Raw genomic sequence first — 14,313 nt, 5'->3', positions numbered from 1 at the left:
TAACATAGCTTGAATGAAGGACACAACTAATGTGAGAGCTATCTCAATAACTCATTGAAAAAGTACTGGTGAAATGTGTGGCATCTGAGAAAGACCATCATTGACATACTGAATTAAAGGATACCATGTTATAAAAGCAAATCTGCTACAGTCTGTTCTTCTGAGGGTTTGAACTAATGTATTAACTTTCCTGACAAGGCTAAGTGCCATACTCTTTGACACCAAAGTTTGATGTGTCAGTCTTTCTACCTTTTGGCTATTTCAAGTCAAGTTATTTGACTAAAAAAAGGTTATGACAAGCTGACTTGTATGATTTATTTTTGATACTTCAGCAAAACTGTACTACAAAAGTATATTACAATTTTATATTCCCACTACATATGATAAAATAAGCCCTTTTCTGGTTTGGTTAAGACTTGTGATTAACAACACAATGAGGTGAGCTACCAAGAGTGCAAAATTTTCAGTGTCTTTTCCCTAATGACTGAAAAAGAGAACGCAAACTGAAGACCTCTCTGATAAGAAGGGCTATTTAAATATGCACAAGAAATGTAGAACGGAACCTGCAAATTCATTATGTTCTGAATATATCTGAACAGAATTCTATCATCATTCACCCTAAAGGACATAAGGATGAAAGAAACAGAAATGCCCTAAATATGCCCAATTTCCAAAAACATACCATTTATTGTGAACAGCTAAAATATGTTGTCAAATAAAAGAAATTTCAACATTCACCTCCTGTGGATATCCATTACTCATCTGTGAATGGAAAAACCAGGGGCTTGAAACTCATTGATTCTAATAAGCAGTTTTGTTTATTCTGGGATGGATCTGTCACAAATATTATGATCTTGTAACCATGGAGTCATCAGCACACTCCTAACTGCTGCAATGATGTCCTTGAGGACCTCTTAGGGTGTCTGTGAAACCTCTGAGCACCCCAACTAAAATAAGGGTCCTACTTACTGTCCCTTCATCATGGGGCGGAAAGAGTAATTACCTTCCCCCATGTGAAAAGTATATATTGCTGACAGTGGAAGTTGAAAGAAAACTCTTTCTTACTTTCTCCTTCAGCTCTGTGTACTTTGCAAGGCTCAGATTAACACCTGAGAAAGCAACATTATCAAAAAAGAAAGGAGGGAAAGGGAAGGTTTCAAACCTATTGAACCTAAGGAAAAGGAATTTGACACAGACTTTGCTGAAATTATGAAACTATGAAATGTTACATAGCATGCTGTATTTTAGTTGCATTATATTCAAGTTGCTATAAAGAATACTTTAGGCACGTAGCCAGTATTTTTCCATATGGATTGTGGTAGCCTACCTTGTGACTGAGTTTTACGTTTGGATCACAAGTTAAATCACAAGGCAGTGGTGAGAGAAGCTGTTACCTGAGTACCTTTGCTAGTGTTTATATATGCAGATGAAGCTGCTTGCATCACACAAACACAGAAATAAATCCATGTAGCTGTTGATCTTTGGGTGTTGGCCAAAATGCATGCAGCAGAAAGAGCGAGACATAGTATTTTGATCTTTAGCTAGAAAGCTACTTTTTAGTAAAATATATTTAGAGGCTCACACTGGGACCAGTGGGAGAACGTTTGTAAAACTGAAAACAATGTATCTTTGTTATTTTATAACATTTGAAACAAGTTCTGCAAGTAAAGTTTTGAAACCTTATTTCTAGTGTTGAAGGAGATTTACTTCTGTGTGAAAGTAAGATCAGAGATCTTCTGCTGTTACAATGTGTGATGGGATGATGAGCTGCTTGTGCGTAAAATGCAAGTCCCTCAGAGTTTGATCAGGTTTTCAAACCTCTGCCTGTGACGGAGCCCCTCCAGCATGGCTGCGTCAATCGCTAGTAGAATCCGAAAGTGGTTGCTTTCGGAATCGTTTCCAACATAAAAGCTCTTTAACGGAAACACGTCTTCTGGACTCTCGGCGTGACAGTTTCCGGCGAGGAGTGGGTGTCCCTATAGGAGGTCCTGAGACCTCCCCACTGTTTTCGCTGGAAGCGTCTCTGAGCCATCCCTCCGACTCACTTTCCCTTGGAGTTCTTGCTCGCCCTCTACTGGTTCCCTCTTCCGCTGCTACTTCTCTCTCAACCTCAATGAGCCTTTGCACCTCCGGTTCTTTGGATGGCAGTTCCCTGACATCCACCTCCCCTCCAGGGCCCCCTTCACCCCCTCCCGTCTCCTCCCCTACGGGCGGTGAGGAGATAAAACCCCTGAAAGAACCTCCCTCATCTTCCGAAGTCTCGAACACTTCCCTCCACTTGTTGCTGTCCCTGGTCTCTCGGTACTCTTCGTCATCGGAGTCCACTCCCTCTTCCAACTCCGACTCCGCGAACCCTTCCAGTTCCTCTTCCTCGTCGGTGGTGCCGAAATACTCCCTCCTAAACCTTGCTACTGGCTGAGGTTTCCTCGGGAATCTTTGGTGGAACGTTTCTGTTAAAACCTCGTCATTGACTTCCTCTGCAATCACCCAGGTGTTTTCTGACTCCGGTTCCCCTTCCCACGCCACCAAATACTCCACCTGATTTCCCTTCCACCTGGAATCGAGGATTTCCGCTACATGGTTGCGGCGTTCCCTCTCTTCCAAGGCTGGTCCCCTGACGTGCTCCCCTTCACGTCCCCCCCTGTATGGTGACAGTAACGACCTGTGGAACACTGGGTGCAATTTCATGTGGTTGGGTAACCGGAGTTTGAAAGCCACCGGGTTGACCTGCTGAATGACCTCAAAGGGTCCCAATCTTCTGGGCCTTAATTTCTTACAACCCCCTTTGAACGGCAACCCTTGGGTTGACAGCCACACTTGATCCCCCACCCTTATGGTTTCACCTTCCCTTCTGTTCTTGTCTGCCTGCTTCTTATATTGTGCCTTGGCCCTTTCTAAGTTGAGCTGGAGCTGATGATGGATCGCTTCCATCTCTTCTACAAAATGTTCAGCCGCTGGGACGCTCCATCTCTCCCCTCCTTCCCCTGGAAATGCCCTGGGGTGACACCCGTAATTAGCCAAAAAGGGGCTCATCCCTGTGGACACATTCTCCGCATTATTGTAGGCAAATTCTGCCAGCGCCAACTTTTCGACCCAATCGTTCTCTCTGTCATTGACATAACACCTCAGATATTGTTGAAGTATGCCATTTGCTCTTTCCGCCTGCCCGTTGGTTTCAGGGTGCCGGGCAGTTGAAAAATTGACTTCCACGTGCAGCAAGCTCATGAGCTTCCTCCAGAACCTGGAAGTAAATTGTTTGCCGCGGTCTGAGATCACCCTCAAGGGAGCCCCGTGCAACCTAAAGATGTGTTCTACAAACAACTTCGCTGTTTCTTCCGCTGTAACTGCATGTGAGCATGCTACAAAGTGGCACATCTTAGTTAACAGGTCTACTACTACCATGATGGCTGTTTTCCCCTTGGACTTCGGCAGATCCGTCATAAAATCTATTGATACCGCTTCCCAAGGCCGTTCTGGTGTGGGTAATGGTTCTAATAACCCTGCCGGCGCCCTTCTTTCCCCTTTGGCTCGCTGACATTGGTCACACCCTCTTACATACTCCCTTACATCTTCCCTCACCTTGGGCCACCAAAATTCCCTGGTAACCAACCACATGGTCTTGTGTTGCCCAAAATGTCCCGCCGTGGGGCTATCGTGCAACTGCTTGAGTACTCTCCCCCTCAATTCACCTTCGGGTATATACAGTGCCCCTTTGTAATACAATGCCCCATTTCTTTCCTCAAAACCTCCGGGGCTCTCGCCCTCCCCCCTGAGACCTCTGAGCTTATCCTGGGCATATTCATCATTTTCCGTTTCCTCTACCAGTTCTCGTTGCCCCACCAGCGCCGCCCCACACACCCAGCGGTCCTCAGGGATGACATGTCTCTCTTCGATCGCCCCCTCCCCTTCCCAATACTCTGGTTTGCGTGAGAGCGCGTCCGCCCTGACGTTTTCTGGGCCTGGCACATAACAAATTTCAAAGTGGAATTTGGAGAATTCCTGTGCCCATCTCACTTGTCGTTGGTTGAGCACTCGAGCTGTTCTCCAATACTCTAAATTCTTGTGGTCGGTGCACACTTGCACCTTGTGTTGTGCCCCAATTAATAAATGTCTCCACCTCCGGAACGCTTCGTGAATGGCAAGTAGTTCCCTGTCATACACCGTGTAGTTCCTCTCGGATTTATTCAGCTTCCGCGAGAAGAAGGCACACGGTCTCCACTCCGACGTACTCCTCCCCGGTTGAAGAAGTACCGCCCCTACCGCCCGGTCGGATGCATCGGTTTCCACTCTCATGGGTTTTCGTAAATCCACATGCAGAAGTTGTTCTTCCGAGGCGAAAGCCCTTTTCAGTTCTTCAAATGCTCGCTCCGCCTCTGCCGTCCAAACAAATTTCTTCTTGCTGCTGAGGCAGTCGGTGATGGGCGCCGTCAAGTGGGCAAAGTTCTTGATGAACTTCCGATAAAAGTTCCCAAACCCCAAGAATCTTTGCACATCCTTCTTGGTCTTCGGTGTCTTCCATTCCAGTACCGCTTGGACCTTGCCTGGATCCATGGCCAATCCCTTGTCTGACAAGCGGTACCCCAGGAATTCCACCTCCTTGGTATGAAACTGGCACTTCTCCAGTTTCACCCACAGCTGGTTGGCTTGCAGCCTGCCCAACACTTCTCGAACGTCCCTCACATGCTGCTCCTCATCTTCCGAATACACCAACACGTCGTCTAAAAAGGCCACACAATTCTTGTAGAGCAAAGGTCCCAGAACGTGGTTAATAAAAGCTTGAAAGCACGCGGAGCCTCCTTGTAGACTGAAGGGCATAACGAGGTATTCAAAGGCTCCCAAAGAGGTGAACATGGTGGTCTTCCATTCATCCCCCTTCCTTATGCGTATCAGATTGTACGCCCCCCGCAGGTCCAGCTTTGTAAAAATCTTTCCCTTCCTTACCCTGGTCAAAATGTCATCAATTCGGGGCATAGGGAAAGCCAGGGGTTCCGACACTGCATTCAGGGCCCTAAAGTCACACACAAGTCTCGGCTTATCTGTGTTTTTTTTGTCCACAAAAAACACTGGGCTGCCCCCCACCGCTCGGGACTCTCTGATGAAACCTCGCTTCAGGTTTTTGTCAATGAACTCCCTCAGCTCCTGCATCTCCCTGTCTGACATGGCGTACAGCTTGCCCACTGGGAGTTGGGCCCCAGGGAGTAGGTTGATTTGACAGTCAAAGGGTCTATGCGGTGGCAGTTTGTCTGCTTCCCTTTCGCTGAATACGTTGCTCAGATCTGCGTATTGCGGGGGCACCTTCCCTTTGTCCATTACTTCCATCCCGGCTAGGGTGACTCTGGCTCCTCCCGGAACCTTCCCCTCCTTGCAGTGTTCTAGGCAATGCGCTGACCCAAAGGAGACCACCCTCTGATGCCAGCCCACTAGCGGATCGTGTAGCGCCAGCCAGCTCATCCCCAAAATGATGGGAGCTCCTCCCAAGGTGGCCACATTAAACGCTATCCGTTCGGTGTGCCTTGCCACCCTCATTATCATCGGGACAGTCTGTTGGCTAACTTCTCCCCCCAACAGCTCTCTGCCGTCAATCGTAGTCACCTGCAAGGGGTTACTTAAAGGGATGGTCTGTATCTGGTGCTCAGCTGCAAACTCCTTACTCATGAAATTACAGGAGCTGCCTGAATCCAAAAGCGCCTTGATCTTTAGTGGGTGTCCATTTGGCAGTTCTAGTAACACCTCTATCACTAAAGCAGGTCTGGGAGGTTCCGGCGTGGGCACTTTCACTGCTCTTTGGCCTGGCTGCTGTGCCCCGACGGTGGCAGCCAGGCGTTGGCTTTTACTTGCTCCTTGCTTTCCTCTTCCTTTTCCCCAACAGCTCCTGCCATCCCTTGCCATTCCTTTCTTTGTGGGCAGACTCTGGCAAAGTGCCCTGGCTGTTGGCAGAGATAACATCTCTTGGCGCTCTTTCCCTCCTTCTTCCGCCCTTCACTGGGATTTGAAACTGCGCGTGCCCGCGCTGTTCCAACTTCCATCGGCTCTGCCGGCGGGAAAGGTGGCTCTGGAATGTCTGGAATGCGGAGCTCCCTCCAACGGTCTCCTTTCCCTTCCCGCTTTTCCAAAGCCCTCGCCTCCTGGCGCGCTCCTATGGACAGCGCAGATTTGGTTAGCTGATCCATAGACTCCGCCCTGGGCCCCCGGGAAAGTTCATCTTTGACGGCCGAAGAAAGCCCCTCTTCGAAAAGCATCTGGATGGGTTCCGCCGATAGGTCCCACCCCAATTTATGAATCAGCATAGTAAACTCAGTCCAGTACTCACGGACAGATCGGCTTCCCTGCTGGCAAGCCATTAACTGCCTTCGCACCACCCCCTGCTCAATGTCGCTGGAAAACATCAGGTCCATGGCACGAAAAAACTTCCTCGTGTCCTTTAGGATCTCATTATTCGCTGCCATCAGGGGTCTAACCCAGTCCTTCGCCCCCGATTCGAGATGGCCAATTACAAAAGCCACTCGCGATTCCTCGTCGGGGAAGTCATCAAACTGCAGGTTGAGAGCGTATTGCATCTCTGTTCTAAAGGCATGATAGTTCCTGGGATCCCCCCCGAATTTCTGCACCAATCCTGGCACCTTTCTGGCGAGCGGGGTGGTTTTCTCCTTTCCCTTTTCTGCATCCTGAGCCCTCCTCTCCTCAAGCCTCGCCGTTTGCAGCGCCAGCTGGATCTCCAACGCCCTGTACCTTTCTTCCAGGCTTGGACCCCCTCCAGCTGCTCCTCCGGTTCCGGCTGGGTTGCTCATGATGCCTCTTCCTGCACAAGCTGGCTTTCGGAGACTTTCGGATTGCTGTGATGGGATGATGAGCTGCTTGTGCGTAAAATGCAAGTCCCTCAGAGTTTGATCAGGTTTTCAAACCTCTGCCTGTGACGGAGCCCCTCCAGCATGGCTGCGTCAATCGCTAGTAGAATCCGAAAGTGGTTGCTTTCGGAATCGTTTCCAACATAAAAGCTCTTTAACGGAAACACGTCTTCTGGACTCTCGGCGTGACAGTTTCCGGCGAGGAGTGGGTGTCCCTATAGGAGGTCCTGAGACCTCCCCACTGTTTTCGCTGGAAGCGTCTCTGAGCCATCCCTCCGACTCACTTTCCCTTGGAGTTCTTGCTCGCCCTCTACTGGTTCCCTCTTCCGCTGCTACTTCTCTCTCAACCTCAATGAGCCTTTGCACCTCCGGTTCTTTGGATGGCAGTTCCCTGACACAATGCTTACATTTGTCTTTGTCAAAAGTTCAAACAAACATCAAAGGCAATATTTGGACATTATTATCCTTAGGGGCCAAAAAAAGGATAACGTAACCATTACCGCTCAGTTACATTCAGCAACATTTCTTGCCATGAGAGCAATCTACTCATTCAGAAAGGGCACATGGTATGAACATTCTGGAACTTTACCACTTCCAAAGTCAAAAGGAGCATTGCCTGTTTCAGTGCCAGAACTGCCAGCCTGAAATTGTCTCACTTTGCCTAATGGTAAGGCCAGCCTTGCATGGGAGATAAGAGTATCAGGACATTGAGCTCTAGTTCAACCTTCTTTTTGGCAAAGTAGGTTTTACATGCAAGGAGTTTTGAAAGGAGCAAACTGAAAATTCAAATATGGCATTACACACCTACATTCTGAAATAATGCAGCCTCAGCAGTGCTGTAGCACATGCTTTTCTTGAGTATTTAGAACTGGGCATTAATCTGCAGACAATAAAGCTTTAAATAATTCTTGGTATTGCTACACACACACACACACATATGCAAGATGAGAAAATAGTCCATAAACAGTTCCACTGGAGGAAAAGGTCAAGTACTGGCTGGTGTTTTTTAAAGCTATCAGAGTAAGGTATAGCAACAACCTGGACATAATGAAATCAGAAAAAATAAGCTGCAGGTGTAAGGAGGCTTTATATTCAATAGACTTTTAATGAACCAATGAACTGATATTTGCTTTGCAATGTTTATGCTACTACACACTCTAATACTCACACTCCCAGTGTATTACAACAATAATGACAATAAATTATTCTATACAGGCATACCTATAGTTTCAGAGGCAATCAGCAAGGGTAGGCTTTAAATCAGCCAACCAATCAGCAATGACCTTCCTCTATGGCATGTACTGTTAGTAACTACCTGCCATGTTGATGATGGCTTGACTGAATGTCTTTTTTGAAGGTCTGAGTAGGTGAGAGTGATCTTACAGTTTTTTCCACATTTCTAAAACTGAACACTTGAGAGGTATTAAATGTTAGCAACCCCACACACATATTTCCCCCATCCACCTCAAAAAACCACCCTGCATTTTTTAATGATGGTTGCTCAGAAAAGTTTCATGAAAGACATGCAAGAGACTGAAAGCCTAAAGTCATACAGATGCTTCAACAACCCCCCTGTCTTCCCAATACTTTCCTGACACAAGTGGCTCACACCTACCCCAAATCCCACTCCTCCTCTCTTAAACTTCATTCACTTTAGGGTTACCAAGAACACCTCTTCTCCGAACTAGCTGGAAACTTAAGTCCAAACTGCAAGGGCACACAGAGAAGATAACAAAGTCATCCTTGTAGCAGAACTCTCTTTTCTTAGAGGTAGCAAAAGCGTGGCTGGTTCTGCAAAGTTAACCCTGTTCGTTGTCAAACTGCCACATTTCTATCTCTACCTAAGTTTTACTTTTCAGGACACTGTTGATCATAGCAAACAGTCATTGTTCTTTAATCGACTTATCAAACCACTACCAGGAATTATCCACCGACAAATTGCTTCTTATGATGTCAGCAGGATTTGATTTGAAATAAATAATTTGTGAGGTTGCAATGCAGAGAAAGCCATACATACATACATTCAATAGTTGTCAGTCTCAACAATGTATCAGATTTGTGCTGTGTGCCTATTGGGTTTTCAGTACTATAAAGCATCTGCTGCATTTTTGGCATAAATGGCAGCTCCTTATATCGGGCGCACAGTCCAAAAGGATATTTATCCTGCCACAGGCCACACTGAAATGAATCAGAGTTCTACGAGACCCAAGTAGTGCCTGGTGACTCAAAAGATCTACTCACAAAATAAAGACAGAATTAAAATCAATAGAAAAATCTCAACCTGGCCCAAAGACTCTCATGACTGTATCTTCTAACAGGGACCTCACCCAAGAATCACGCCTCACATTCTCTGAATATTCCAGAAACAGAGTATATATTTCTGAGAAGAATATGAGCCTCTGCCTGGCAGCTCAGGCCTTTTGAGTAAGGACTGGTGAGTCTGAGTCAATCTGCCACCCAAGGCTATTGGCTCACTTGAGGAATCCCTAATCAAGGTTACAGAAGATACAAAGGCTCAGCCTTCAGCAACAAGCAATAAAATACAACTGAAAACACAATATGCTAAGATAACAATCTGCAGCATATAAATGTCCAAAGGGAAGAATAAAAGCAAGTAACCAGAATCTACACAACACATAAACGGTGGTTTAGAATATAGTAACATTTTGTAAAGGTATTCCAGGTCTCCCTGGGGAAGGTATTCCACAACTTAGCTACCACCACCTACAAGACCCTTTCTTGGTAGCAGCCACCCAGTTCACTTAAACCACATCTAAGACATTTAATTTAGATAGGAATGTACCTACTGCTATATATACCTTCTTATGCTCAGAGTTTTGGGTGGGTAAAACATTGTACACATAAACTATAAATGTAATATTTTGCAAAAATACTGTATGTACAAGTAATATACCCCAATGAATCATAATAAAGAAATATGTGATAAGCCGCAAGAAGTAGGCATAAAAAGCAGTGGGATAGAGGAAAGAGATATTTAAAAGTCCAATGCAGAGGCGCCAACTTGGGCCCAAGATTGAGGGGGCCCAGTGCACATTGTGCACATGTGACATCATGCACACGATGCTGCGTCATTGGGAGAAGGCTGAGTGAGGAGCCCAGCATGGCACGGCTTCAGTGGCCAGTGGCTCCTCCTCTCTCACGCTCAAGAGGAGCCAGCCACTGAAGCCGCCCCACACTTGGCCTCCTCTGTCCCCTTAGCATCGTGGGGGCCTGGCCCTCTCCCAACAAATATTGGGGGAACAAACACACTCTCTTGTCTGCCCCCCTTTTTTATTTTACTTTCAGTTCCCTTTTGGGGTTCTTATTTTTGTTGTATTTTAGTAAGCTGTTGTCCTTAAGAAACCCATTAAAGGTAAAGGTACCCCTGCCCGTACGGGCCAGTCGTGTCCGACTCTAGGGTTGTGCGCTCATCTCACTTAAGAGGCCAGGAGCCAGCGCTGTCCGCAGACACTTCCGGGTCACGTGGCCAGCGTGAAGAAGCTGCTCTGGCGAACCGGCACCAGCACAGCACACGGAAACGCCGTTTACCTTCCCGCTAGAAAGCGGTACCTATTTATCTACTTGCACTTAAGGGTGCTTTCGAACTGCTAGGTGGGCAGGAGCTGGGACCGAACAACGGGAGCTCACCCCGCCGCGGGGATTCGAACCGCCGACCATGCGATCGGCAAGTCCTAGGTGCTGAGGTTTTACCCACAGCGCCACCCGCGTCCCTTATAAGAAACCCATTAGTGTCCCGCTAACCACCCACTTGTGTGATTATTTGTTTTTCACAGGGAGACTTTTCTGTCACTGAGGGGTTAATGCCTACACATATTTAAAAAGCAACCCAAGCTATAGAAAACCAGTCTCATATTGTAATCAAATATGTAAATCCACCTTAAGAAGAATGCCATTGAACCCTGATATTATGTGTGATGTGCTAGCTGTCCAGACAAGAACCATGTAGCTTCTATGTTATGAACAATGCTCTACACACTATAGGTGCTAAATAACTACAGTGCACTAGTAGAAGCAGCAGCCAAATTAGTTGCAAGCTTATACTTTCTCTATCGCTTAAAATATAGGATTCATTCAGAAGTCAAATACACTGAACATGGCACGGTCCTGAGATGTCCCATTAAACTGGGTGGGAGGGATAAAAATCAATTGCTGAATTATTACCTATTAGCAGCCCCTAATTGGCTGAGAACTGGGAGGTGAACCAACAGTTTGCTAAAAATGTTGGCCTTTATTGTTCATCAAAATTAAATCAGAAAAGAGAAGAAAGGACAGGGTATAGGAATCAGGAAATTCATTGACTCAATCTCCACAAGCTCAAGGAACTCGGTAACAAAGGAATGTAAAACAGATCACAGGAGCCAGTGGAGTTTGTAATATCATAGTTTAAAAATGCCAGCCGACAGTTCTTAGAGCTGCCCAGTCTCACTGGGAAGGAAAAGATGACCTTATGTCAGCTCAAACAGGGCTGACTGTATGTCATTGTCAGTGACAGAGGGAACATATACAGCTCACTCTTGTCTATCCGTAACAGGAGTATTGTCTACTGTTAGCACTGAGCCCTCCAGATAATTGATTAGCTGACAAATGGCAGTTTATATTTTGCTGATAATCAACTGCTTTCCACCTTCTGTGAAAGCGCAAATATGTTATTACAACTGTTACTTTACTCTCTTTAATGATAAAAGGAAGGTTCCTAAGCATTTCTGCACATTTATATGAGAGCCATAGAAAATGTTCACACAAAAACAGCACTGTGCCCTTCTGGGTGTTTTGTGCCAGTTGTGTTCTTATGCAATTCCTATTCATTCTAATGTATCTTGACAAACTTTGGTGGATTATATCCCATTTCAGTCCTAATGAAACCTAATACCTAGGTACTATATGACTGCAGCTAAAACAATCCACTGTCTCCATTGTCTGATGCCACTGGCTACATGAAATAACTTGCTGCAAAGGTCATACTGCCTTATAATGCCAACAATAATAATAGCAACAAGGATTTATTATAAGAACTTTCCTTTTAAATGGTATCTTAAAAGTCATATTAAATAAATTAATATTTATATACCATTTAACTGACATGTCATTAAAAATAATAGCAATGAATATCACAATGACCAAATGCTAGGGTTGCCAGATTTCAAAAAGTGAAAATCCAGACACAAAAGTTGTTGCCATACATCCGGATTTTGACGATTTCCACCCAGACACTGCATCCGACATACAAGACATTGGTTTCTCATTCCTGGATTTGATGTTCTTGTAGCTTTTACCCACAAGTCAGTCTTAAATAACAGCATGCCACATAGTAGCATATTAAGGAAAATGTTTAAGAGATGGCTATGATTGTACAGAAATTCTGTGGATTGCACCAAATATGCAGAGGCAGGGGAAAGACTGCTGGAACCCTTTCCTGTATATTGCAAAAAATTAGAAACTCAGTAACATTGAAAATTATCAACAAACATTTATGTTTTGAAGTTCTATAATACAAATCAGTCAGTGTATTGATCAAATAAACCACACTGAAAGGCACAAGATAGTAAGGAACTAAGATTGTACACCAATAATTTGTCTTCTGACAGTCATACACTTGGTACAGCTAATTTCTTCTGTGAGATTCTGAATTTCAGGAGAAAAATGACTGAGGAAATAATCTTAAACTCTGTGGGAAGGTACCTGAGGAGTCCAACAACAATTAGAGAACTGTGAGAGAAGGAGATTTCCACCTTCCTTCCTCCTATAGCCCCTCATGCCCACTCTTCCAGAGGGTCCCCCCACCAATTGTCCATAGTACATATTCAGAAGGTAGAGGAGGTTAGGAGAAATGAAGAACAAGACACACAGCAGTGAAATGAGTGGAATTCTGTTCATGAAAATCTGTTCTGAGTAAGGTTTTTGCACATTCTACAATAAGCAAACAAGCTATAAAAAATTAAGTGTTGTTTGCAATGTCATAACTAATATATGTTAGCAGGCATGTGAAACAAGGAGGTGAACACAATATGGACTTGTCCTGGCAGAAATTTGCATTCTAAAAAGTGTTTGTGGCACTGGATGAAAGTTTTAAATCACTGCTAAAAATCACTGCAGCAGGAAAAGAACATGTGAAGTATTGTGCCTCTAGCTGAAGAAAAGAATAAAACATGTTTCTATAAATGTTTTGTCATTTTTGGAAAATACTGCAAAGTTCTGAGGTCTTATGTTTCCATTTTTAGCTCATTTCGTGCACCCTGAGCTAAATATCAGGAAGCTATATACCCTGTTGTTGTATGTATTTCCTCTAAAATATCCTGAAATGAACACTATCACAAAACTGGATATCAGGCTTCATGGACCACTGATCTGACCTAGCCAGTCTTCCCCTGTGTGCTGCAATCCTGTACACATAGTCTGTCTGCTTAAACTGTATTAACTTCAGTAGGAGCAGGCTCCAGTCCCATGCACATTTACCTGGGAGTAAGTTCCATTGATCTCAGTGGGACTAGCCTCTGAGCAGATAGACCTCCAGCTGAACATTATAAATTAGTGGAAGGCTGCAGCAAAGGTTTTATTAAAAAAAGCCATTGGGGAGTGTGTGTGTGTGTGTGTGTGTGTGTGTGTGTGTGTGTGTGTAGAAATATATAGGTATGAAGACATAAAAGCTAAGACAATGGGGTCTTTTTCTGTGCCTTGCTTACATACAACTGTCTTCTCACCAAAAAAAAAGAGCCTTTCTGGGTGTATCTTTGTATACTAATGGGTGAAAATGTGAATCCAATTAACTTCAAATTTAGCTCATAATGAACTTATCTCATTTTGCTACCAGCTCAGCTCTCATCCGTGGCAGTAATTAACCACTGGGGGTTGTCACTCCCAGGCACATGACACAGAGAGAGTCTCCCCACACTCAAGCGCTTCAAACCCTTGCAGAATTCATTACCCTGACAGTGTGAAAACCCTTCACTTTTAATACCATAGGGCACCAACATTTTTTTTCACTTTATCTACCTGATTGCCAGCAACAGTATGAAAGAAAGGAATCCACAAGAGATGTAATTAATTACTGCAAAAGATACATTAGAAAATGAGGAGGGGGTGCAGGTGGTAGTAGGGTGGGTTGTAAAGCCACTTACTTACCCATGCTACGGTTACTTATTTACGCAGGCTTTTTGCTTCATTCCTAAATTATACCATACTGAAAAAAGAAACATTCCCTAGTATAGGCATTTACCAGTTAATGTGGGAATTTGTTTTCTTTTTCATGGCTACTGGTAAAATTACACAATAAGAGCCAAAATCAGGCACTACATAACAGTGTATTGGATTAATATACTAACCTCTCTTCCCTAGGGATCAGAGTTCAGATTTAGAATAGGTCACACGTAAAAATGATTTTGATTGTCACAGATTAATCCCTAGCGAGTTTTTGTGCAACTCACAACCATCACAAAGTTGTCAGATTCTG

The 14,313-nt window shown here is 44.8% G+C and overlaps 1 protein-coding gene across 3 annotated transcripts in view; it reads right to left on the bottom strand.

Annotated features, from left to right (window-relative positions):
* Nucleotides 1-14,313, bottom strand: part of PAX5 (paired box 5) — a 217,474-nt gene that overhangs the window by 45,757 nt on the left and 157,404 nt on the right. The window lies entirely within an intron of this gene.

Source organism: Podarcis melisellensis (genome assembly GCF_964234715.1).
Source record: "Podarcis melisellensis genome assembly, chromosome: 17".
In the NCBI taxonomy this organism is placed as follows: domain Eukaryota; kingdom Metazoa; phylum Chordata; class Lepidosauria; order Squamata; family Lacertidae; genus Podarcis; species Podarcis melisellensis.
Note: the sequence above shows the minus strand (reverse complement) of the source record. Positions and strands in the feature narration are given on the sequence as shown.